This window comes from Antechinus flavipes, chromosome 5, assembly GCF_016432865.1.
Source record: "Antechinus flavipes isolate AdamAnt ecotype Samford, QLD, Australia chromosome 5, AdamAnt_v2, whole genome shotgun sequence".
Taxonomy (NCBI): Eukaryota; Metazoa; Chordata; class Mammalia; order Dasyuromorphia; family Dasyuridae; genus Antechinus; species Antechinus flavipes.
The window spans coordinates 52554480-52578187 of record NC_067402.1 but is presented as its reverse complement, the minus strand read 5'-3'; the positions used below and the strand labels follow the sequence as shown (position 1 = coordinate 52578187).

The window sequence follows — 23708 nt, the reverse complement described above, 5'->3', positions numbered from 1 at the left end:
GTGAGAAGGGATCATGAGGGGAAAAGTTTAAAAAGCCCTGCTAGAAGACTTCAGGAAGTTTTTCTACCAATGCAGAATTACATGTGTTGCAAAGTTATGGCATTTTTCCTAGGAGCCTGAGAGCCTTAGAGATTTACGCAGGATCACACAGGCCACTTGAGTCAGTCTCGTATATACTGTGTGTTAACACAGATGCTCGTAATACTACCCTGGTGTCCTGGTAACTTTCTCTATTCATGGCTCCTTTTCGCCCAAGAAAGTTTTACGTGACCCCGGGTATACAGATATATAAAATAAGTATACAAATAGAACATTTATTGATAATTTTGCAACCCCTGCATTCAGTTACAAGACCCTATGTTGATCTGGAATTATGCCCCCAAAATTATCAAATTGTGCATACCCTTTGATCCAGCAGTGTTTCTATTGGGCTTATACCCCAAAGAGATACTAAAGAAAGGAAAGGGACCTGTATGTGCCAAAATGTTTGTGGCAGCCCTATTTGTAGTGGCTAGAAACTGGAAAATGAATGGGTGCCCATCAATTGGAGAATGGCTGGATAAATTGTGGTATATGAATGTTATGGAATATTATTGTTCTGTAAGAAATGACCAGCAGGATGAATACAGAGAGGACTGGCGAGACTTACATGAACTGATGCTAAGTGAAATGAGCAGAACCAGGAGATCATTATACACTTCGACAACGATATTGTATGAGGATGTATTCTGATGGAAGTGGATTTCTTTGACAAAGAGACCTAACTGAGTTTCAATTGATAAATGACGGACAAAAGCAGCTACACCCAAAGAAAGAACACTGGGAAACGAATGTGAACTATCTGCATTTTTGTTTTTCTTCCCGGGTTATTTCTACCTTCTGAATCCAATTCTCCCTGTGCAACAAGAGAACTGTTCAGTTCTGCAAACATATATTGTATCTAGGATATACTGCAACATATCCAACATATAAAGGACTGCTTGCCATCTAGGGGAGGGGGTGGAGGGAGGGAGGGGAAAAAAAATTGGAACAGAAACGAGTGCAAAGGATAATGTTGTAAAAAAAAAAAAATTACCCTGGCATGGATTCTGCCAATATAAAGTAATTATTAAATAAAAATTAAAAAAAAAAAAAAGACCCTATGTTGGCTTGCAACCCACAGCTTAAGAAGCTGGGTTGGAGAGATTTGAGCTTTGAGATAATATGTGGAGGATAAGAAAATAAAGAAGAGAAACACAAGAACTGACTGCTTTAATGGTGCCAATGTAATATTTTTACTTGACACTCAAGTGCAGGCTGTGTATGAATATGTATTTGCATTTTTCTGGTCCTCCCCACCCACCTTGTAGCCGTCCATACATCTGGATATGGCGCTCAAGAATATCTCCTTAGAGACAATTGCCAGAGTTCTGGGATAGTGAACAATTTATTGAAATTATTCCAGGGAGACTATTTTTGAACTATCCTGGAGATAGGGGAGTTGTGGAGGAGGATGTAGCAAGAGCGTTTTTTCTCTCTCGTAGTGAGATGGAGTACAGTGGAGGAGATACCTAGATTAGTCTGTAGCAGTCACTTCATGGGCGGGTTGTGAGGATAATAGGATCACATATAAGCAACAGGGAAAGTGTTTTACAAATGTGTAAATGTCCTACACAGGTGAGGCATCCTCATCCTATCTCCCCACATATTCCGTACAAGAAAAAAATTAAAAAAAAAAAAAAAGAAAAAGAAAAAGAGCCTTTTATCTCCCAGGAGGTTACCAGACATAAGGTCTGGTTCTGGATCTGCTTACCAGACGCATGTTTTTTTAGTTTTGTACCATTATTAAGCCTGAGTAAGAGGAAGGCGGGAAAAGAGTATTTATTAATTGCCTACTATGTGCCAGGAATTGTGTTAAGCATATTACCAATGTTATCTCATTTGCTCTACTGACATTCCTGGGAGGTAGACACTCTACTACTATCCTTGTTTTACAGTTGTGGAAACTGAGGCGGAGAGAGATTAAGTTCTTAGGATCATGTGGCTACTAAATATCTGAGATTTGTTTTGAATGCAAGTCTTCCTGACTTCAAGTCCAGATAACTTTAATTCAGATATAATTTATGATAAGTGATAGGTGAATCAGTGGTTTTCTATATTCTAAGGGAGGGGGAAGGAAGAACCATCTCTGACTCGGGGAAAGTTTTTTTGAAGTCGTTTTTTTTTTTTTTTTTTTTTTTTTAAATAGGGTCTTAAAAGATGGGTTGCATTTCAGGAGTGTCTAGAAGAATTCTTCTATCAGCATTTTTGTGAGCTGCTAGTGATACTAGCAGCAGCATCTCATTGGGATAAAGTCCTCTTTTTACAATTAGTAAAGGTATCCACCTTTAAGAGAATAGGTTAAATCTTTATTAAATAAATCTCATTTCAAAACTGATATATCAATTATTACATCAGACAGATTTCATTGGAAATAATTTCAATTCGTCCATTGTAATAAAATAAATTTTAAAATGCAATAGGCATTTTGAAATCATATTTAAATTTTTAGAAATGACTATGATAAAATGTTCATATTCAAGAGCTTAACAATAACATGAGCGTCATATAGCTTGTATCACTCAAAGATTGGCCACTAGGTACTGTTTGGTGGACACTGGACTCTGGGATCATAGATTAAGAATTAGAAAGGACCTCCAAGGCCATCTAAGCTTAGGATCTTAAACTATAGGTATAGAATTGTGAAAGAACCTTTAAAGGATTCTATTCCAGCATTTTCTTGAGGAAATTGAAGCCAGAGAGTTGAGGTAATTTGCCCCAAGTCAGTCAGTCATAATGAGAGTCAGGATTTGAACCCAGGATATAAATCTAAATCTGCTACCTGGTATCTTGGGGCCTCTTATTTAAAAAAAAAAAAAAAAAAAGTCTAAAATAGAAAAGAAATAGATTAGAAACTATTTTTCAATGCAGTGCATTATTACAAAAACTTGTAAGGTGCTTTTTAATTATATAATATCTTTTAAAATCTTTTTTCACTTAATGAGATGCATCTAAATATCATTTTACATCATTTGAATTTTTACTGTATTTTGGATCTGTACTCAACTTTGAATCACATGAATTCTGAGTTGAATCAGGGAAGTTGGATTAAAGAAGCATCTGGTTTAAGTTGGAAGCAATTTTAGAATAAATTAGTGGCATATTACACCAAACAGGATTAATTTGTGCAGACTATTCTTTAAGATTTTAAATTAATATCTCTTGCACATTTGATTATCTGTGGGTCTGTATAACAAAATAAGATCAGTGTTTTAATCAAAAATCAACTGCTGTTTTGTGATCCACTCTTGCCAAGAGATGCTTTCTGGTAGAGTGAAAATTCCATTGTAATAAAGTAATTCTTTAAATTCAATAGGCATTTTAAAATCATCTTTAAATTACATGACATAAGCCCTCGGATCACTTCAGGACCCCTTCTTTCTCTCCAAGTGACCTACAGAAAGTCATGGAGCAAAGTGTTCCTGAGTCCAAACCCAGAATTCTGTTCATTTGAGCCACCTACCTGACTAGGAATTGAATGTATATTGTGAAAGCATTTTGTAAACTATCAAGCACAAAGTCAAATTTAAGAGGACCAGAGTGGCAAGGAGAACATTCCATTCCATTTAGAATGCTACTTATCTGAATACCGGCATGAGAGTATTATTATTTCAGGTGTTTTTAGGCAATTAATCATTTATAACTGATTAGCTTACTGGCATTTAGTTATGCTTCCCATTGGGTTTCTAAGAGTTGTGGTTCATTCCTATAATTGTTTTTTAAGAATAATAATTTTGTTGTTGTGAATAATATTAATAATGAATTTATTGAGGTAGGATCTAGCCCTGTGAGTTCATCAGCCTCCTATTATAAGCATTTGCTTCATGACCTAATCTTAGGAAGGGTGCCCCAAGCACTAAGTATTTAAATGAATTGTCTGTGATCAGAAGTAAGTTTAAATCCAGGTCTACCTGCCTTCAAAGCTAGCCCCCAGGTTAATATGTTGTGTTGTCTCAATATAATATATTTTATTTATTTCTTTATTATGAATTTATTATTTATATTTTTATAATATAGTATTTTATATCATATTTAGTATGCATATGTATTTGTGAGTATTTTCTCTCTCTCTCTCTCTCTCTCTCTTTCTCTCTCTCTCTCTCTCTCTCTGTCTCTCCCTCTCTTTCTCCCCTTCCCTCTCTTCCTCCCTTTCCTTCTCTCCCCTCTTCTCCCTCCCCCCCCAAATTTAAGCCCTATCTTCATAATTGATCTGTTAAGTATCTCAGAATATTCTTGTGTCATTTGGTAGTTAAGTATAGGGCCTCAAAGTGTTGTCTGCAGACTTAAGTTAAGCAAAATGACACCTAAGTCTCCTCACTCCAGTTTCTATATTACCATCTCCCCTTTAGTTTAGCTTACTGTCTGTCATGTCTCTCAGAAAGGCTGTGGTAAAATGTTGGGCTTCCTGGTACTACAATTTTCATAACTTAAGCCAAATATTATTTGCCCCAGTATCACTAGCAGATCACAAATATCAGTTGTTTATTGATATTATTTGCTTCTATATTTCAGATTGTCTTTTTGTCATATGAAATATAAACAACACATTAAAGTGCAGTCGCTTCTGTTCAGGCTCAGTGAAATTCATTGATCTATGTACCGTGTTTTTACAGAAATTCTTGACTTCTAACAATAATGCAAATATTCTTATCCCCATTTTACAGAGAAGAAAATGGACTCATAGTAACTTAAGTGACTTTCCCAGAGTCACATGCTAATAAGTAGAGAATCCAGAACTTCTGACACCAAAGTTTAATGTTCTTTCTATTCTTACCCTTTGCAAACTCTCTTGAGTTTAAAGTTCAAAGCTGTCTCTTGCCACTTACAAATTAAAATCAAACCTTTCCTGCTAAGGTGGGGTAGTGGTGGAGGGGAGTAATTTAAAGGCTACTGATATTTAAATCTCAATTCAGTTGTATAGCCAGCACTTTTTACATCTGTCCTGACCTAGCTGTATCTTAGGGCTGTATGAGACAACAAGAGGCAACTCTACCTCAAAAGTAAAACAACAGAATGGAAATAACAAAGGGAAGGAGTTGGGTAGGAAAGGACAGAGAATAAATGGATTCCAATTTTATACTTTCAGGAATTAGTTTGAGGTGGTTGCGATTTCCCCAGAAAAAAAGACTATTTCTTTCCCCTCATTCTCCTATGCTGGTTAGCAGGTGTTGTAGGGTCAGGAGATTGGCAATAGATATACCATAAAGATTATCATCATCACCCAAAGTGTTGGTTTTATGCCTTAGATCAAGGGACTTTTCCAAGGTTACCCAGTTGATGGTGGTAGAGAGTTGCTGGACATTCCTATCATAATTTTCAGATAACATTGCTTCTCTATGGAAAGACAACATAAGCCATAGATATATGACCAGAGCAGAAGCCATTTAGCTCCAAGATTTGTAGAATTATGGAAAATTAGAACTGAAAGGGATCTCAGAGATTATTTAGTCCCAACTCTTTCATTGTATGTGAGTAAATTGAGTCTCCCAAGGTCCCATAATCAATTCATGGCAATATGAAGGGAACCCAAATTTCCTGACTCTTAAGTCTTCTGCAGCATCATGCTGTCCCCCCAAGCCCAAGAGGTTTGTAATTTGGTCACACCACTGTTAGTGGAGCCTGGAATGGGAAGCCCGCCAACCAATCAGCTGGTATGGAAGAGAGCAGTCCTTCTGTAGCTGGTCTTTAGTCCTGTGGACCTTACTGCCTCTCAGATTTCAGTCTTTGGCATTCTGGCAGATGACCAAGGCCTCCTACCTCAGTTGTTTTACACAACAGGCAAGGTGTCAACCCAAGTTTTCCAGAAGCCTAAGACTACATCATGCAACTATTTTCTCTATATACATATTTTAAGAAACACGTGTCAGAAAATGTCCACCATGTTGATGTTCTTGCTTTATTCTCATAATGTTGTTGTAGTTCATATCTGACTCTTCATGACCCCATTTGGAGTTTTCTTAGCAGGGGTACTGGAGTGCTTTGCCATTTCCTTCCTCGGTTCATTTTATACATGAGGAAACTGAGCAAATAGGTTAAGTGACTTGCTCAGAATCACACAGCTAGTAAGTGTCTGAGGCCAGGTTTGAACTCAGGATTCTTACTCCAGACCTAGTACTCTATCCACTTGGTTACTGAGCTGCCCTGTTGGGTCCTGGAGTCAGGAGCCTGAGTTCAGATCTGGCTCCACATACTTTGTGAACCTGAACAAGTTAATTCTGTTTGCCTCTGTTTTCTCATCTGTAAAATGATCTGAAGAAGAAAAAGGCACACTTCTCCAGTATCTCTGCCAAGAATCCTCCAAAAGGGATCATGAAGAATCTAAAACAATTGAACAACAATATAACAGAGGTGGGTATTGAAAACAAGTTCTGTTGTCTTAAATCTCTGAGCAGAATTCTGAGAGCTTTTACAATACATACTTTAAAAAAGCAGAAGATTCCAAATAATCTGCCTCATTAGCTGACTGTATGATGAAGCAAGTGAGGCCTGAAATGTACATGAAGAAGGTAGTAGGCAATTATTTTTTAAGTATTGCTTTGTGTAGACATGGCATATCATAGCTATTAATATACATGGGATTTTTGTGAACAATGTGATAAGTTAAATCACGCATGGGAGCGTTTGCCCAGTGTAATAAAGATACCAACATGGTATAGTCACTTGGAAATCTGCTGAATGCCTTATTTTTCTGCCTTAATCACACACACACACACACAAAATTGTATATTTCTAAGAAGGCCAGAGATCAAAAACGAGGTTCCTGTTATGGCAGTTTGGTTCTTCTTAAACAAAAATGTAGAGTGAGTAATCAAAAAGGCCAGGGTTGGGAAGGGGAAGAGCACATTAGAAAATGTTCTTGTCTGAGATCCCGAAGTGGGCTATTATCATAGGTTGGAAACCGAGTAACTAAGAATTAATGAACCGGGGAAAAGAAGGAAGTGCTCCTTGTAAGTCTTTCCAAAGTAGTTAATGGTTTGTTTGTTATGAGGGAGAGAAAGGTTTGTACTTAAATGTCATTGACTTCTTAGGATTTCAGAGTCAATAGAGGAATGTCCACATTTTGGTCATAAGATGGTCAGTGTAGGGCGCAACTAAGTGGTGCACTGAAATCAGGATGCCTGAGTTCAAATCCAGCTTCAGACTCTTAGTAGGGGAACTATTTTTCAAATGTTGTATTGTGTAGATATGGCATATCTTAAACCTATTACTATACATGGGATTTTGTGAACAATGCAACAAGTTAAATCACATATAAGAGCATTTGCCCAGTGTAATGAAGATACTGACATAAGTGGGCAAGCCACTTAATCATTCTTGCCTCAGTTTCCTCCTCTGAAAAATGAGCTGGAGAAGGAAATGGGCAAGCCAATTTGCCAGGAAAATCCTAGTGAGGGTCGGACACGACTGAATAAGAACAGCCCAAATCCAGAGCAGTAATAACTTATCCAGAGTTTGTGACTTCAGTAATAGGCATCGGAGTCAGGAGTCAAAAGCCCGGCCCCTGACTCCAAATTAGGACTCTCTCACCAGACCATGTAGTTTCTTCAAGACTTATCTGAGTGCTTGGGGAAAGCACAGGGGATGAAATCCCTGAGCCATCCACCTTAACCGCCCCGACATCTCACAGCACCTGAAGGCCAGAGAGCACAGGGTCAGCATCTCATAGCTCCTAAATACCAGAGAGCTCAGGGTCAGCTCAGAACACGAGAGGTTTGTAGCCCTTCTTTTGCTTTGCTCCCTAATGAACAGCAGCAGTTACCTCCCAGGGTTTTTGTGAGGATCGCGTGAGAAAATATCTGTAAAATACTTAGCATAGTACCTAGCACAGAATAAATATTCTCTAAATATTAGCATTTATTGTTATCATTAGCAACTACGAATAATCTAGTATTAGGCTCCTATAAGAAAGACATGAAGAATTACAGTATTTCAATCTTGTCAAGGCATTTCTTCTACATATAAATTTGTAGGTTTAGAGCAATGTATTGTGTTAGATAGAGAAAGGGGCCAGCTTCAAGCAAGTAGCAATAAGGTGACCTCCCACAGATCAAAACCTCTTAATACCTCAGGCAGTTCTCTGAGACTGTAAATTACAGGGAAGCTACCTGTATGCCTCCGTGGAGGGAAGTTTCCAAGCTAGGAGTACCCACACTGATTATATATATTATAGATCTAAGGCAAAATAATAATGATAATAATAAAACTTTTCCTTCATATTATTCATTCACCCAACATTTCTTAAGTAAGGTACTGTTAGGCATTGGAGATAAAAAGGAAAAATAGGCCATGACTACAAGGAGTTTGCATTCTACTTTGTGGGAGTACAAAGCAGTACAGACCACTTCTGCAGGGCATACATGGAGTGAGTGCACTATCTTTGTGGGGCTGGGGGTATGGTGGAAATGCTTGCATTGTTTTAGTGCATATACCCTCAATGTACAGAATCATTTGCCAGCTTCTCTGTGTTTTGTGTAGTATAGAAATGATGTATCATTCTGAACTTCATCCTTCAGGTTAGTTCAATTGCATTTTCTCTGGGGTCTATAGATGGATTTGGTGAATGATCAACAATGCATTCTAGTACACAGAAGCTTAGGTGCAGAATAAAAATGCGCTTCTAAAATAAATCTATAAAATCGTCATAGATAAAATGTTGAGGGGATCAAAACTAATCATAGGCAAAGCAGGAAGCAAAATGCAGATATCAAGAATCAAAATTGTTGTATTCGTCAGAATGACGATTAATTATTTAATTCTGAAGATAGGTACATTACATATTTCAGGTTTACAATTGACTAGCCATTTTATGTGGCAGAATACCATCTTTGCATATTTATTAAAATTATTCATAACTGGCTCCTGTCTACATGAGCTATTCAGTTCTTCTGCCTCGATCCAATATATTATCTTGTCTATTTTATCATGGTACTGTAATAGAAATTTGTCTAAATTTTAGAATGATCCATGGAACGTTTTCTGAAAGTAGTATCAGCATCTTCTAAATACATATTTTATCATTCCCATTTGGCTTAATATAATCACATAGGAAGGTTTAGTAGGACCACCCTGTCTTGACAGTAAGTAATAATTTTTTTTAAATAGAGGAATGAAATTCAGTTAGGACTCTTTGTTTAAAACAAAGCAGTATGTAGTTTCATCTTGTAAATATTTGTGTGCCGGTACATTCCAGGCACCTAAAAACATCTTACAGAACCGTGACAATATTATCAACCCTTATTTACCTAGAACAATTTAATGTTTACAAAGTGCTTATCTTACTTGTTAGGTAGGTCTTGCAAGGGTGATGGTAAGTGGTTTCATGCATGAGAGGGGGTCTTAAGCAACTTGATCGGCTTGTCCAGGGTCACACATCTAGTACATGTCATTTGGGGCTTGCACCAAAGCTTTAATTTTAGTCTTCAGAGCGTCAGACTAAACCCTTTTTTTCACTCTACTGGGAAGTCTGGAGAGAGTTCATTTTTATTTAAATGATCTGATAGAAATCTGTGTTTGCTTCCTTGTAAAACACTATTTCCGTTTTAACATACCATTGCAACCATCCTCACTAAGTTGTACTAGGGAATGCAGGAGGCCAGACAGAAGTTAAATCATGGTGTTTTGTCTCAGGTGTAAAATCAGTTTCAGTGGAGTTGATGGTATATCTGTAGACAAGTGAAAATAAAATTATAGTAGACATTTTTTGTAGAACTTCAAAGCTGACAAAGCTTTTCCTATATTTTCATTTGATTTTCACAACTACCCTGGTAAAGTGGATATTGCCGATATTAAAATATTCATTTTATAGATGAAGGAAATTGAGGATGGGATTAATTGCCTTACCCATTCTCAAGCAGCTAGTAAATATCAGAGGTAGCCTTAGAAAGCAGATCTCTCTCTTGATTCCAAGATCCACATTCTTTTCACTTTACCACACTGCCTATAAATGAAGCATGCAGCATTAGAAGAGTGGATAGGGAGAAGATGGTAGGTTAATAATGTCACATCGACAACAGTGTGCATTCCTTAAGCTCCTACTGTGTACAAAATATCTCATTAGACTCCGCTTACCAGAGAGAGCCCAAGCAATCATCCTACTTTCAAGGACTTTACAAATTAAATTTGCATAGATTTAAAGTTGGATAATATAGTTTGACCTCCTCATTTTACAGTGTCTGGCATATAGTAAATTCTTAATAAATATTTTCCCCATTCCCTTTCTGTGTATGTGTGTGTCTTTCTGCCTGTCTCTGTCTTTCTCTGTGTGTATATATGTGTGTGTACACACACACACACACATACATTAATACATCTCTGTCTTACCTATCTTTGTGTATCTATCTGTACATTATCTATCATCTCTCTGGCTATGTCAGCCATCTATCTACCTACAGGTAATGAAACTTAGGCATAGAAAGATTAAGATACATCTTGGACCGTGGAGAGGTTAAGTAGCAGAACCAGAATTCAAATACAGGCCTCTGACCTTTGAAGGCCCTTTTTTATTCTTCTCACTTGCCCCCTCCACCTCTCCACTCACTAGAAAATGGCATAATCTCTCTGTGGGGATCAGGTGTTTGCAGTATACAGATTTCTCTTCCATGACTCAGGGTCTGCCCCCTGGGCTTTACGCACATAAAGATTAAAGCACTTAGGTTTCATAGATTACAGAATCCCAGCCAGCAAATGAGATTTCTTGTGCTATATATACCATTTACCTGTCTGATTTATTTGCTAAAGGTAACTCCCCCGCCCCTTTCCCCCAAACCTTTTTGTCTTTTACTTACTGAAAACTGAGCTTAGAAACAAAGAAAATGAATGTCAATTATTTGTATTGCATAAAGATTTTTGTCTCTTCAAAGGATTCTCAGCAGGGTTACTTTAAATAGGAATTCCTGTAGTTGATTTAAGTCACAGAATTTCATTGCTGAAATAGCCCTTAGAGATTCTCTGGTCCACAAAAGATAAAAGATCTCATTTTGCAGGTAGTAGATCTGAGGCCCAGAGAGGTGATAGGAATTGGTCAAAGTTGGCTAGCTAGTTGGTAGCAGAGTTAGGACCAAAATACACATTTAGCTTTCAGGCCCATGATTTTTTATGCTCCATGTCTGTTTGTAGAATGCTATGAAATAACAGCAACAGAAAGAGCGATTTAAGATGAATTGTTAGATGCTCTTGCCAATTGAAGATCAGTCAGCAATTAAGAAGATAAAGGTTTTCTGAAATTATAATATAAATGGGTTGAGGGGAGGAGAATCATCAAGAAATGATGATAATCTTTTAAAAGCATCAATTAAAAATTATAATGTAAATCTATGGGGATATATTTTTATCTCTCTCATAAAGAGATGTGGCATCAGGGAGCTATTGAAATAAGGTTATTCAAAAGCATGTGTCATGACCAAGTCATACAAAAATGGTGCATTCTTTTTAATCTTCACTGAAAGCCTGCATCTTCACTAGCATCTCTTTAAAAGGTATCCTACTCAACTTATAATCGGCCCAGAATATTTCTGTTGCATAAGGGGAGATATACTTGGTTCCCTATGGACCTGATGTTGGGGAAAAGGTGGGAATATAATGTAGCTCATACATTTGAAAATAAACCATATTTTCAGGAAGATAATTCTTGGGGACTTTCCCACTGTTTCCCATTGCTAAACCTTTAGTTAACTCCTGGGGAGTAGAATTATCAGAGCACATCTTAATACCCTGTCATCTAACCCATCTACCCCTTAGTTCTTTCTTTGATATATTTGTCCTCCGTTTGTTCTAGGTGGTACTGTGAATAAGAGCACTGTATTGGGAGTCAGAAAGACCCGAGTTCATATTTTTCTTCCAGTAACTTACTTAGCTGTGCGTTGTTTGTTGTTGTTCGGTCACATCTGACTCTTTGTGACCCCCAGTTAGGATTTTCTTGGCAAAGACACTGGAGTGGGCTTGCCATTTCTTTCTCCACTTCACTTTACAGATGAGGAAACTGAGGGTTTTGTCTGTCCTTGTATCTGCAGTAATTAGCACAGTGGAAGATGCCACATGGTATGGCTATGAAGAAGGTTCTTTGTAAGACTCAAGATGTTACAGAAATGATTGTTGTTATTATCATTTTGTCCCCTCTGATCTCCTGTTTGAGAAATGCCAGTAGTTGGTAAAGGGGAAGGAAAACAGGAGACAGGGATGATATTGTGTGCATAATTTCCTCTAAGACTGCTTAAACTTTGAAAATTAAATTGAAACCTTTCTTCCTTATAAAATAGGATAATGTGGCCTTAAAGAAGATGCATCTGCATTGTATATTTTATTGGCTTCTATAAAAGTTTTCAATAAAATAAAGGTCAGCATTTAGCCCATAAACAATATTTGCACACCTCAGTCCCCATTGTGATCCCTAATGTGAATAGAGGCATAGAGCGGGTGCCGCCTTCTACGTGAATGTAGAAGCACGTGGATGGAATTGATGGCACGTGGTTGACAGCATGGAGCTGGGTAGGCTTGGCCATTACTCCCATGGTCCACATGAGATAGATAGGTTTGCAGTGCTTGGAACAGAGTGTGGAACTTGGGGATCATGCAGTCTGAGCCAATCCCAGCTCTTTCCCTTGTCCCTGAGACTCCCTGAGTCTTCTTTTCCTCATCTATGAAAACGGGGAAGGAGGACTGGTGTTCCAAGGGATGTTTCTCACTCTAGAGCTGTGATCCTGCCATCCCATTTTCTCGACCTCAGTTTGTAGAATGAGCAAAAATGGCATGATCTTTGACTTTGTCGATGGCCTTGTGGGCTCTGTGTGTATGTATTTGTGAGAGACTCAGAAGACTATTTCCTGTGATTGATGGCTCTTTATGTGACCTTTTGCTATTTGCAGCTTGGCCACTTTGCTTACTAGGCTGCGTGGTATCTCTCTGCCTCCCAGGCTGTACAATGGGTGAGATAATGGTACAGGGCTTATTGCACAGAGCTATTTTGAGACTTAATTGAATAATGTTTGTAACCCACATCAAGATCATTAGATGAAAATGCTCAGAGTCATGGGGTGGCTCTTTCCATTTAAGAAAGCCTATATCCAAATGAGTAAATTATACCCTCATAGTAAACCATTCCTCTCCTATCTCCTTTCTGATCCCTTGATGCTTTCAGGATTCAGGCTCCTCTCATCTCATAATTTTGAGGTCGTGATAAGCAGAAATAAGCTAGATTGTTGGAAATAACCCTCATCCTCTCAAGCACAGACCTATTATACCTTGTGACTCATTTAGAGCCACTCTGTTTCGAGTTGTCTTGGAACGGGCCTTTCTGAGTTTAACCTCACTTAAAAGAGATAAGTCACAAACTGGCTACTCCCAAGCTTTCTATATTCATCCAGCATATATGTCCAGCTGTGGGATATGTATTAATCCCATGTAAGCAAGTTAATGACTGTCAGATTCCAAAATGCCGCCAGCTGGGTTTCTTCAGTGAATTACATCTGCTCCTCTGTTTTCCTCCTGAGCGAGATACATCCTGTCACTTCAGACTCAGTCATTTTCTAGAGATAGCAGGCATAACCCCAATAAATTGAGAATAGCAAAACAGACTTTTCTCTCTCACAGATTTGATTTAAATCTAAGCCTTATGTATAATTTTTCAGATTGATAAATGTCCTTCTGTGCCCACACTCTTTGATTCTGCTTTTTAATAATGACAGCAAATTTTTTCTTTAATTCCCTAGCTTTTTCCTTTAATTAAAATGATCCTTCGTGAATATTTTGTATGAAAAACTTGAAAGATCTAACTACAATATATTCAAGTTTAGGGGACTTCTCCTCAGCTCTAATAAAGACTTTAACCAGTTTAAGCACTTCCTATTTCTGCCTGCCTGTTGTCGAGGGAGTTGAGTGGGGGTGTGAGGTAGGAAGGTTGCTCATTTGAAACACAAAAATAAGGTTCTACAGCACTGGATAGAATTAGCCAAAATTGTCACATAAGACTTTTACCTCGATGTTGCTCTCTCACACGTCAATGTGAGCTAGAATATGTATCATCAGATACACGTTTGAAAAACATCCTTTCATTATTCCTCAAAAAATTAGTCATCAGCAAAGCTGATGAATGTAACAGTGGGTAGGCTGCTTCTCTTTAAAGTAGAGTATTCATTCTTGAGACAGCCACACTGACTAATAAAAATTTGTTTCCTGTGTACCCTTGGCTTATGATTCTGCTAATGAGACACATTTCACTAGGTAACTTGATGGTAATAAAAGATGGTAGTAATCAGTGGACCCAGGATCTCCTCCGCATGCTTTTTCCTGCTCCTGAAGCATATTACCACTCATGCTAGCCTACTCATCCTGTATATGTTCCCATATTTTTCTATAAATCCATCATAGAGCTACCCAGCAACCTAAGTTTTCCTCTAAGATTTCATGGACTGGAGGGTAGCACGCGGCAGCTTACAAGAGATCCAGAGGCTCTCTAATTCTCATCAAATCACAAAGGGGGTTTAATGTAATCCCTTGGTGTTACAGATGAGGAAGCTGAGATTGAGAGACATGGAAGTAATTTTCCTATGCAGATAGATCTTGGAAGAGTTGGCCTTCAAGTACAAAGTCCTCCAGCTCCCAGCCAGATACTAACTCTGTTGCCCCAGGCATCTTTTGTGGTCATTGATGACTTTTCTGCCATTTTTGGTTTTCACTTGTATGGGATAAACCAAATGAGAGAAACCCTATCCAGGCCAAGTTGGCATTTCTTCTGCAATGTATTATCTCAGAGATTCGCCTCCAGCACTTAGAGGTCAGTGAATTGCCCGCAGTCACATAACTTCTAAGTTCCTGAGATCCAAACCACAGGAACAGAATTACACAGACTTCAAGGCAGCCTCTCTATCAACTCTGCCCTGGCTGCCTCTCCTGAACCACCTCTCCCAAGCACCTCATTCTGGCAAAGCCTGCACTTGATTGGGATTCCTTGTTTGGCCACCTGAAAGTTCAGTGCCCTGTGACCCTATAACACCCCGGGCGAGGTTGGAGCTGAGAGCCTGCGCCTTCCGCACCAGAGAGAAGTTTGAGGGGCTGAAAGGGCTACGGAGCTATCTGAGGGCTGGCAGCCCCACCTCCTCCTCTTCAGTTATGGACCTAGTGCCTTCTCGGGTCGCAGTAACTGCATAATAAGTTTACTCCACTGGACATGTCAGATGGATTTCAAGCTACGTATAAATCCACCAAAGTGAATGGCGTCACGTGCAGTGAGAAGGGAAGGGGGTTGACCAGGGTCACATGGCCAGTGTGTATCAGAGGGTCTTAATCCCAGGTCTTCCTGAGACTGGGGCTGGTTTTCACTCTGCCTGTCCGGTCCTCTCTTTAAAAAATCTTGGTACCTTCCTAAACTGTGTTTAGGGTGAAAAGTTAAGGTAATAATACTGTGAATTTGAGCCTCTAAAAATGGAAAGAAAACCAAATCTAGAAAAATAAATTGTAATGTGGGATACTTAGCCCTGTCAATAGTCTTACTTCTTAATTCTTCAAATTTTGACTTTTCAAAACACTGTCTGTTTCCTGAAAAGCTGTTGTACATGTACCTTGTTATTTCTTACCAAACAGAACATCTGATTTAAAGAAACCCCTAGCTGCTTCTGTTATCCTGGGCCAAGAAGGATTGTTACCCAAGTTTCCAAGTAAACTGAGAAAAGACCTGGAAGTTCCCATTTTGAGAGAAAATTCTCTAGTGTGAATTTTGAATGCCTATTATGAAACTCTACCACAGCAGACTAGATCCGAATCAATATTTCTGCCTGGAAGCCACATAACCTCTCGAGCAAAGATTAATGTGGTCACTGCTGGACTCTGTGTTCTCAATTGCTAAGTATGTGCACTTGTCATTGATATTTTGTTTTTGGCTTGTTTCACTGATGAAACAACCTCAGAGGGATGAAGGTAGAACCAACCTCCCTGGTCTTGCCTTCCTCAGCATTTACATATTTTCAGGCTGGAAAGAAAGAAGGTTGTTTGTTAGCTAGGAGCATTAGTTATTCTTCTATTTGTATAAGCTTCTAAAAAATCTTATTGACAGTTACTGAGCTATAGGTCTCACACTCTGATTTTTGCTGATTAGTAATTTTGGTGATTAAACAGTACAGGAGAGACTAGAGTTATTTATGAAAAGACATAGTTCAAACAGGTTTTTTGGTGTGTGTGTGTGTTTTTTTTAAACCTTATGTGATTGTTTCTGAGGGGTATAACATTTTGTAGCAGTATACACTGTATTTAAGAAAATATAAGCAGATTCAAGTTTTAACTTTGTCACAAGTTTATATAAATAAAACTATGTGGAAGTTTTCCACATAGTTATATGGTGAATGGGAATGTTCTCATAAGTCATAAGTAGACTGAAACAATTCTAAAAGCAGTTACTAGCTACATTGATTTTTATTATTATTATTATTATTATTATTATTATTATTATTATTATTATTATTTCCTCCTTCTTCTCCCCTAGTCCGTTGGCTGAATGCTTGAGCACATGAAATGTTTAATATTTGCATTAGAGGCTTATGATTGGTCCTAAGGCTGATATGTATATATATTCTTTAAAAAAAAAAAAAGATACAATCTAGTGATTGTATCTAGTATCTAGTGACTCTTTAACTCAATACTTGCCTCTGCTAAGTCTTTTGAATTTTTGACATGAATTTCTTAGTTTTCTAAAAATGGAACAGTGTTTTAGTCAGAAGATATTTTTCAGTGTACTAAAAATCTTAATTAAGATTAGATGTCCAGTATGCACTGACATCCTTAAATGTTTACTGATTAAACATCATCCCCATAATCATAAGATGTATCTTTATTAGTTGATAATAATAGTAATAATATGACCATCTGACATTTATTTCGCACTTTAAGCTTTACTTGGTACTTTACCTATAGTATCTTATTTGATCTTCATAAGAGCCTTGTGTGGTGCGGTAAATACTCTCATTTTCACAATGTTATAGAGAAGAATAATGACTGTTTTAAGGTAGAGGTGAAATATTCTTTGCTTAGAAATATAATTATAAAATTTTTATCAAGTCACTTGTCCTTTCTGTCTTTTTACAAAAGAGAGGAAACATACTGGGACAAATGTGGTGGATGAATAGTGATAATCATGATGATGATGATGATGATAACATTTTATGTACATAGTTCTTCAAGGTTGTGAATATACTATACATTTATCAACACATTTGATGAATGTTCTCATTTGATCATAAAGATTAATTAAAAGTTAAGCAAATGCTATGTGCTTTGACTTGTACCACTTCCAGCCTGTTTGTGGCTTCTAGGGTTATCGTGATCCCCTTCCTCATTGCTTACTGATTGATGGATATATAGCTGGAATCAGCCAGGACATAAACAAATGTGTGATAACCTCAAAATGTGATTATTTTAGAAAGAAATCCTTACTCTAAATGAGAATGCAGTTTTTCTCACCAACCAAGGGACCCATTATTTCTGTTGGTTGTTATCAGTGGGGCCTCATCATTTTCTGTTTCAGCCAGACTTCTGGTCCTGTAGGAAATTCCTAATGGGGAAAAAAAAAAAAGGCATATTTACCTGGTGTTTTTTTTCCCAATGGGTAGAACTAATTTCATAATATGTCATTATCTTATCAAGATAATTCAGACCATAAAACACATTAGGCTCCCATATTTAAGCATCTAGCACAGTTTCTGACACATGGTATCCCACTTAATAAGTGCCTTATCAAATGAATTGTTAAAAGATGTCAATAATACAGGGACAAAATAAAAATAAATGAAACATTAATTAAAATCATTTAACCTAAACACTTTTTGTGGCCTGGAAGGGGGAGGGGGGGGCGCGGATTTTTGCTGTGAATTTTAATGTGAATTTAAACATGTAAGTGTGGCTTTGGTGGCAGAACTTCTTACTAATGAAAGGACAATTAAGGCCCAGATTTTTTTTGGGGGGAGGGGGTCAAGATGTGTTGGTAAGGGAAGATTCTTGTCCAGTTATGGATTGGACCAAGTCCCTAGCAAGTCCCTACAATTCTATGATTCAATAACTCTTTTGTAATTTCTGTAGTTTCTGCTCATTTCCATTTGGTCAGGTTTGGAGTTTTGTTTTGTTTTTTTTCTTTAAGAGAAATTCTTTTGAAGTTTCCTTTTGCATTTTCCTCTAATAATAATAATGATAGCTAATATTTGTATAATGTTTATTGGGTACCAGCCATGGTGCTGTTTTACAATGGTTTTATTCAATGTTCTGGAGAAAAAATAAGTTGGATAAAGTTTTCAATGTTAAAAAAAAAAAAACAACAACAACAAAAAAAAAAAACCCAGAATCGAAATGAGAGCTCTGACTCAGACTGGTTTTGTAACAGTGGGCAAGTCACTTCATCTCTCCCTGCCCCAGCCTACTCTAAAACTTGGTTTATATAAGTTGCTAAACTGCATTGGGGAAGGGAGTTTCTATACCAAGAATTCCCCCACTCTCACGAAATTATAAATCTAAAGAGTGAGTGTGTGTGTGTGTGTGTGTGCACGTGCGCTCGTGCACGTATGTGTATCTCTATATGTGTGTATGTATGAATATTTTAAAAATGAAAATAATGTTAAGTTCATATTTTTTCCTTTTCTGTTATCTCCTGTCTATACTTGGACTCCCACTCAAATTTAATATCTCCAAAATTGATCTCATCAAGTTCCCTCAAACCTCCCCAAAAAAATCTGTTCCATTTGAAAACATATAATGCTGCTGATAACTCATTCTCTTTTTTGCCTTTTATCCCCTGCTCCCACTCCATCTCCACATTTAATCCACATTTAATGCTGTATCTTGTCAGTTTCTTTTAGAAAAAAAATTTTGATACCTTCTCCCCATTCCTGCTGATACCACTGTAGCTTCATGACTTACTCCCTGAAAGTGACAGTAGCCCTCTAGTAAGCTACCATGCTTACTTAAGCTTCTCCTGCCTTTCGCTTCCCCAGGTAGTCCATCTTTCATACTTTTGTCAGAGTCAGCTTCCTAAAGTACAGCATACCATCTCACCCTCTGTTGCCTCAGAAATTCATATTGAAATTCCTCAGCTTATTATTCAGAACCTTGAATGATTTGGATTTTCAGTCTTATCTGAATTTACTTATTCCAAAAGTTAGCTCAGTTTGAATATTTCTTTCCCCAAACATATCCTGCATTTACTGACTTCTTGTCCTTCCCTCAACTGGTTTCCCCTTTTCTCCACTAAGTATAACCTTTCCTGGCCCTGTTCATCCTCCATATTACCTTTCTGTGAAGTCTTTCCTGACACCCTTAGCCAAAGGTAATTTCCCCTTCATCTTAATTCCTGTAGCACTTTGTTAAGACTCTTAATATACATTCACAATTTATTGTAGCTATTTCTGTAGCATCCATAACCTTCCCTTCATTGTAAGCTCTATGAAATCAGGGATTTTAGCTTTAGTCTTTCCCTTTTGGGGTCTAGTATGATTCCCTTGCACGTAGCAAAGCATCCCATAGATAATCCTTAGATGAGAGAGAATGCACTTGGGAAGCAACATGGGAACTGACGTGTGCTGGGTCCCAGATTTCTGAATGCAGATGTAATAGAATGTCCTTCATTTCTTATTTAGATTTTCTTTTTACTTTGGGTCAGGTGATTCAGCCTTCTCCTAACTTACGCCTGAATCAACTTTCTGGATGCAGCTCCTTCTACCTGTGACTTCCTTTCTGGTGTGGGAAGCTTTCTCTGCTGCCTTCTTTTCTGTGAGTCTTACTACTTTTTCTCTACTGTCTCTACTCTTGTTCTTTGCTGCCAGGAATTTCTCACCCAGTATAAGTAATACTATGTATAACCACCTAAAAATGTTGCCCAAGGGAAATTGTTCATATCCTACCATGTAGAAGTCATTTATAGTTTCTCAATTCTCTTTCTGGTGGAACTAAAAGCTATCCCCCCTCTTAAAATCTCCTCCACCACCTAAAACAATAACAACAACAAAAACAATACACAGAAATCAAAAGATGTAATTCTCTTGCTTTGTATTATTTTCTTTATATTTTAATTCTTCCTTCTAGGATGCTATGTAGTAAAAATCATTATTAGAATTACTTTTACCTCACTGTATTGCTGATTAAACAGTGCATGCACTATGATGTTTTTTGAAATCCACAGGTAATCCTCCCCCCACTCTCCTCATTTTAGACATAGTTTCAGCCCTTGCTCTGGCCCATGAAACATTAACCAGATTAGTCTGATTGCCATTTTACCATATTCTACCTAGAGGAGAAATGGGCACCAGGAATATAGCCAAGAATGAAGAAGCTAAGCTGAAAGAATAAGGGGAAACCAAAGGATTAGGTCAACTGCAGACCCATAATTTTCCCCTAAACAGTGGTCACCATTTTTTCTCATTTTCATTCCAATAGAAAAAGTGAGACCACAAATAAGCAGTACTGGGAATGCTAATGGGTCCATTTGAATCCTGAATCTATGTAGAGGCAGAAGTATCCTGCCCTTAAGTGAGCAGGACTTTGTAGCTGGTAAAAGGGGAATTGGTCTTTTCACATTTGCTGAGTTGATCTTCAGTAGAATCAGGTGTGTGTGTGTGTGTGTGTGTGTGTGTACACGTACATTCATGTACATTCTTAAATTCACCTGGCAGAAGGTTCACCAGTACTTAAAAACACACCACTGAGCCATGTTTTTAAAATGCCACCACAAATTGCCATCCAATGTTCTTTTCTTGGTCATCATTTGGAGAAACAAATCCAGAAGAATCCTGTTAACTTCACGAGAGCATTACTCATTAGAAGTGCTTAAAGAAGGGTCTTGGGTTTTGGTGTTCCACCTTCTCCATGTATTTACACCTCTTCGATTTTGCTTTATGAGCAGCAAAAGCAAACTGTCACTATTTGCTGTAAATTGAAGCTTTTAATAACTATGTCTGTTCTACAACATTTGTCAGCTTTGAATATTCTGTCAGTAGAAAATAAAAATAGCAGAGAGATTCAGCCGCGGTGACACTGAGAATTTATCTGCTTATGCTCGAGCAAGGTAAAAAAAAAAAGAGAGGGGGGGGGAGAGAGAGAGTCAGTCTTGAAGAATGAGCATTTGGCATTTTCCTTCAAATAATGTAAATGTGAACAAGCTATTCCTTAGAATAATTTCCAGATGCAAAGTTGTTGAGATAAAGAAATAGAGAAGTCTTGTTATTAACCAAGAATCACCTCTTCATCTAGACAGGAGAGCATAACAGAAGCATGGAATTCATTCAGAAATGATTGTTAAACCTCAAAACTAAGTTCTCAGTAGGCATCAAAAAAGACACAGTATCTCATTGATGGAGACCTTGGTGTTTATAAAGTCTAAATTTTTAAACTGCTTTCTAGTAAAAATTCATGTGCTAAAGATGATCTTGGATAATATGTGAGTATAAAAAATTAATTTCTTTTTGTAAAGATAATTCAAGCAAATCAAATCAAAATAAATTCCATACTTTACATTTGTATTAGTAAATTATATGTTTCCATTATAAATAATAGAATTTACATTAAATATTAAGGAAACATTCACTGCTTAACTTTTTTTTAAATGACAAACAAAAAACTGTCTTTCAGTCTTTGTTGTTTGTGCTTTCTCTTGATATCTTAATTTAAGCACCATTTCTGTCTTTGTATCTTGATTTCCTTCTCCTTTCCCTCTCTTCTTTCTTCCCTCCTTCCCTCCCTCTCTTCCTTCCTTTCTTACTTCTTTCCTTTCACCATTCCTGTCTTCCTTCCTCCTTCCTTTCCACCTTCCCTCCTTCCTTTCCTTATTTTCTCCTTCTCTTTTTCCCTTCCTTCTCTTCCCTCTCTTCTTCCACCCTTTCCCTTTCCTTTTCTTCTTTTCTTCCTTCTCTCCCTCCCTTCTCTCCCTCTGCTCTTCAGGAAAAATATCATCTTTGTCATCATCATGATTCCTGAGCATTCCTACACTAATTACAGTGTGTTTGGTCCTATGCTAGTCCCATTTAGCACAAGCCAACACTGTTTTAAGTGAAAGCCCCAGTGTTAATAAAAAATTGCTAAGCCACATTGCATGGCTTTAGCTATCTTCCTGTAAGCCTCTATTGTAATGGAAAGGTGATTAATGAGCCCATAGCTGTAAGCCTGCCTCATTCCCCAGCTAGTCTTTAGTCACTCAAATATGACGCCTCCAACCTAAGGAAAATTGAAATGGTCTGTGGTGTACTAAAGAGGCTTAGGAAGGAGATGGTCCTTGCCTAGCAGAAGACAGTCATGTGGGTTTTATTTTGATTTTACATTAAAATTATTTCATGGGAGGAGGCATGGTGTAGTAGAAAAACCACTCTCCTGGGAATTGTAGGGGCTGTGTTCTAATTCTCCTGGCCATGTAATCTTAGAATATACACATCTGTCCTCTGGCTCATCTGTAAAATGTGAATAATGCCTCAGCACTGGTCTTTTATGTAAAAAAAATATATTAAGAACAGCCCTCTTTAGGGTAGCAACAATAGTGACAAACCTGAAAACTAAAAAGATGCACAGTGGCCAGATAAATCGTAGTATTTGAATGGGGTGGAATATTACTGTGCAGTAGGAAATGAGGAAGTAAATGATTTCCAAAAGACATGGGAAAGAATTTTAAAATTGATGCAATCAGAAAAATAATTTATACTATGATATCAATATTATAAAAGTGAATGATTTTTTTTCTTTTTATAGTATTTTATTTTTCCAAAGATAGTTTTCAACATTCCCCTTTGTAAAACCTTGTGTTCCAAGTTTCTCCTTTTCTTCTCCTTCCCTCTCTCCAAGACAGCAAGCGACCTGATAGAGGTTCAAACATGGCCGATTCTAAAAATGAACAATTTTAAGAACTTTAATAAGCTAATGACATTAAGAATGGAACGAACAGATCCAAGAGAATGATTTATATTATAATTACAACATATAAAAGCAAACAACTTCAAAAGCTGTAAGAACTATGATAAATACAATACTCACTTCAGGTTTCAGGGGGTCAAATGATGAAACCAGCCTACCAGACAAATCATGGATTTAGGACATAGAATTATATTTATATTTATATATGTGTGTGTGTATTATAATAAGCAATGAAAGAATTTATTTTGCTTGACTTGTGTATATATTTTTCTTTTTTCTTCAGTAGTATGGGGATGAGAAAGAGAAGCCTTTTTTTTAAAAAGAAAAACTAGAGAAGTGAAGCAAGGTTCTAGAAATGCAAAATGCTATGCTTTCAGATGAGGTCATTAAATGATTTTTTTTGTTGTTGCTACCACCTTACAAATAGAAGTAATCTGTTAATGTTCATATTATAAAAGCAAAATAAATCAATAAAACTTTTAAAAAGGGAAAAAAGTATAAAGCACTCTACTTTAAATAGGGCATCATTACTATTAAGTAAACATATAACTTTGTTGAAATATGCTGACCATCTTTCTAAACATTATTTGAAAAATAAATTATATTAATATTAAAAATTGGGAATTTGTGGTATTATTATGGTCTAAAGAGTAGTGACAGATCAGTTGTTTAAGATGCTTCAAAATTCCTTTCCATTCTTGGGAAGAAGTAAAATTTGTAAAAGTTTGTAATTGATGAATATTTCGTAGATGATGTCTGAATTGAATTAA

The 23708-nt window shown here is 37.2% G+C and overlaps 1 protein-coding gene across 3 annotated transcripts in view; it reads left to right on the top strand.

Annotated features, from left to right (window-relative positions):
* Positions 1–23708, top strand: part of RSU1 (Ras suppressor protein 1) — a 221653-nt gene that overhangs the window by 139158 nt on the left and 58787 nt on the right. The window contains exon 9 of one of the 3 annotated variants that reach the window (XR_007947648.1): positions 19706–19815. The exons of the other annotated variants lie outside the window; for them this stretch is intronic. The gene's annotated coding sequence lies outside the window, so the exon portion shown is untranslated. The remainder of the gene's footprint in view (positions 1–19705; positions 19816–23708) is intronic. 3 annotated transcript variants of the gene reach the window in all.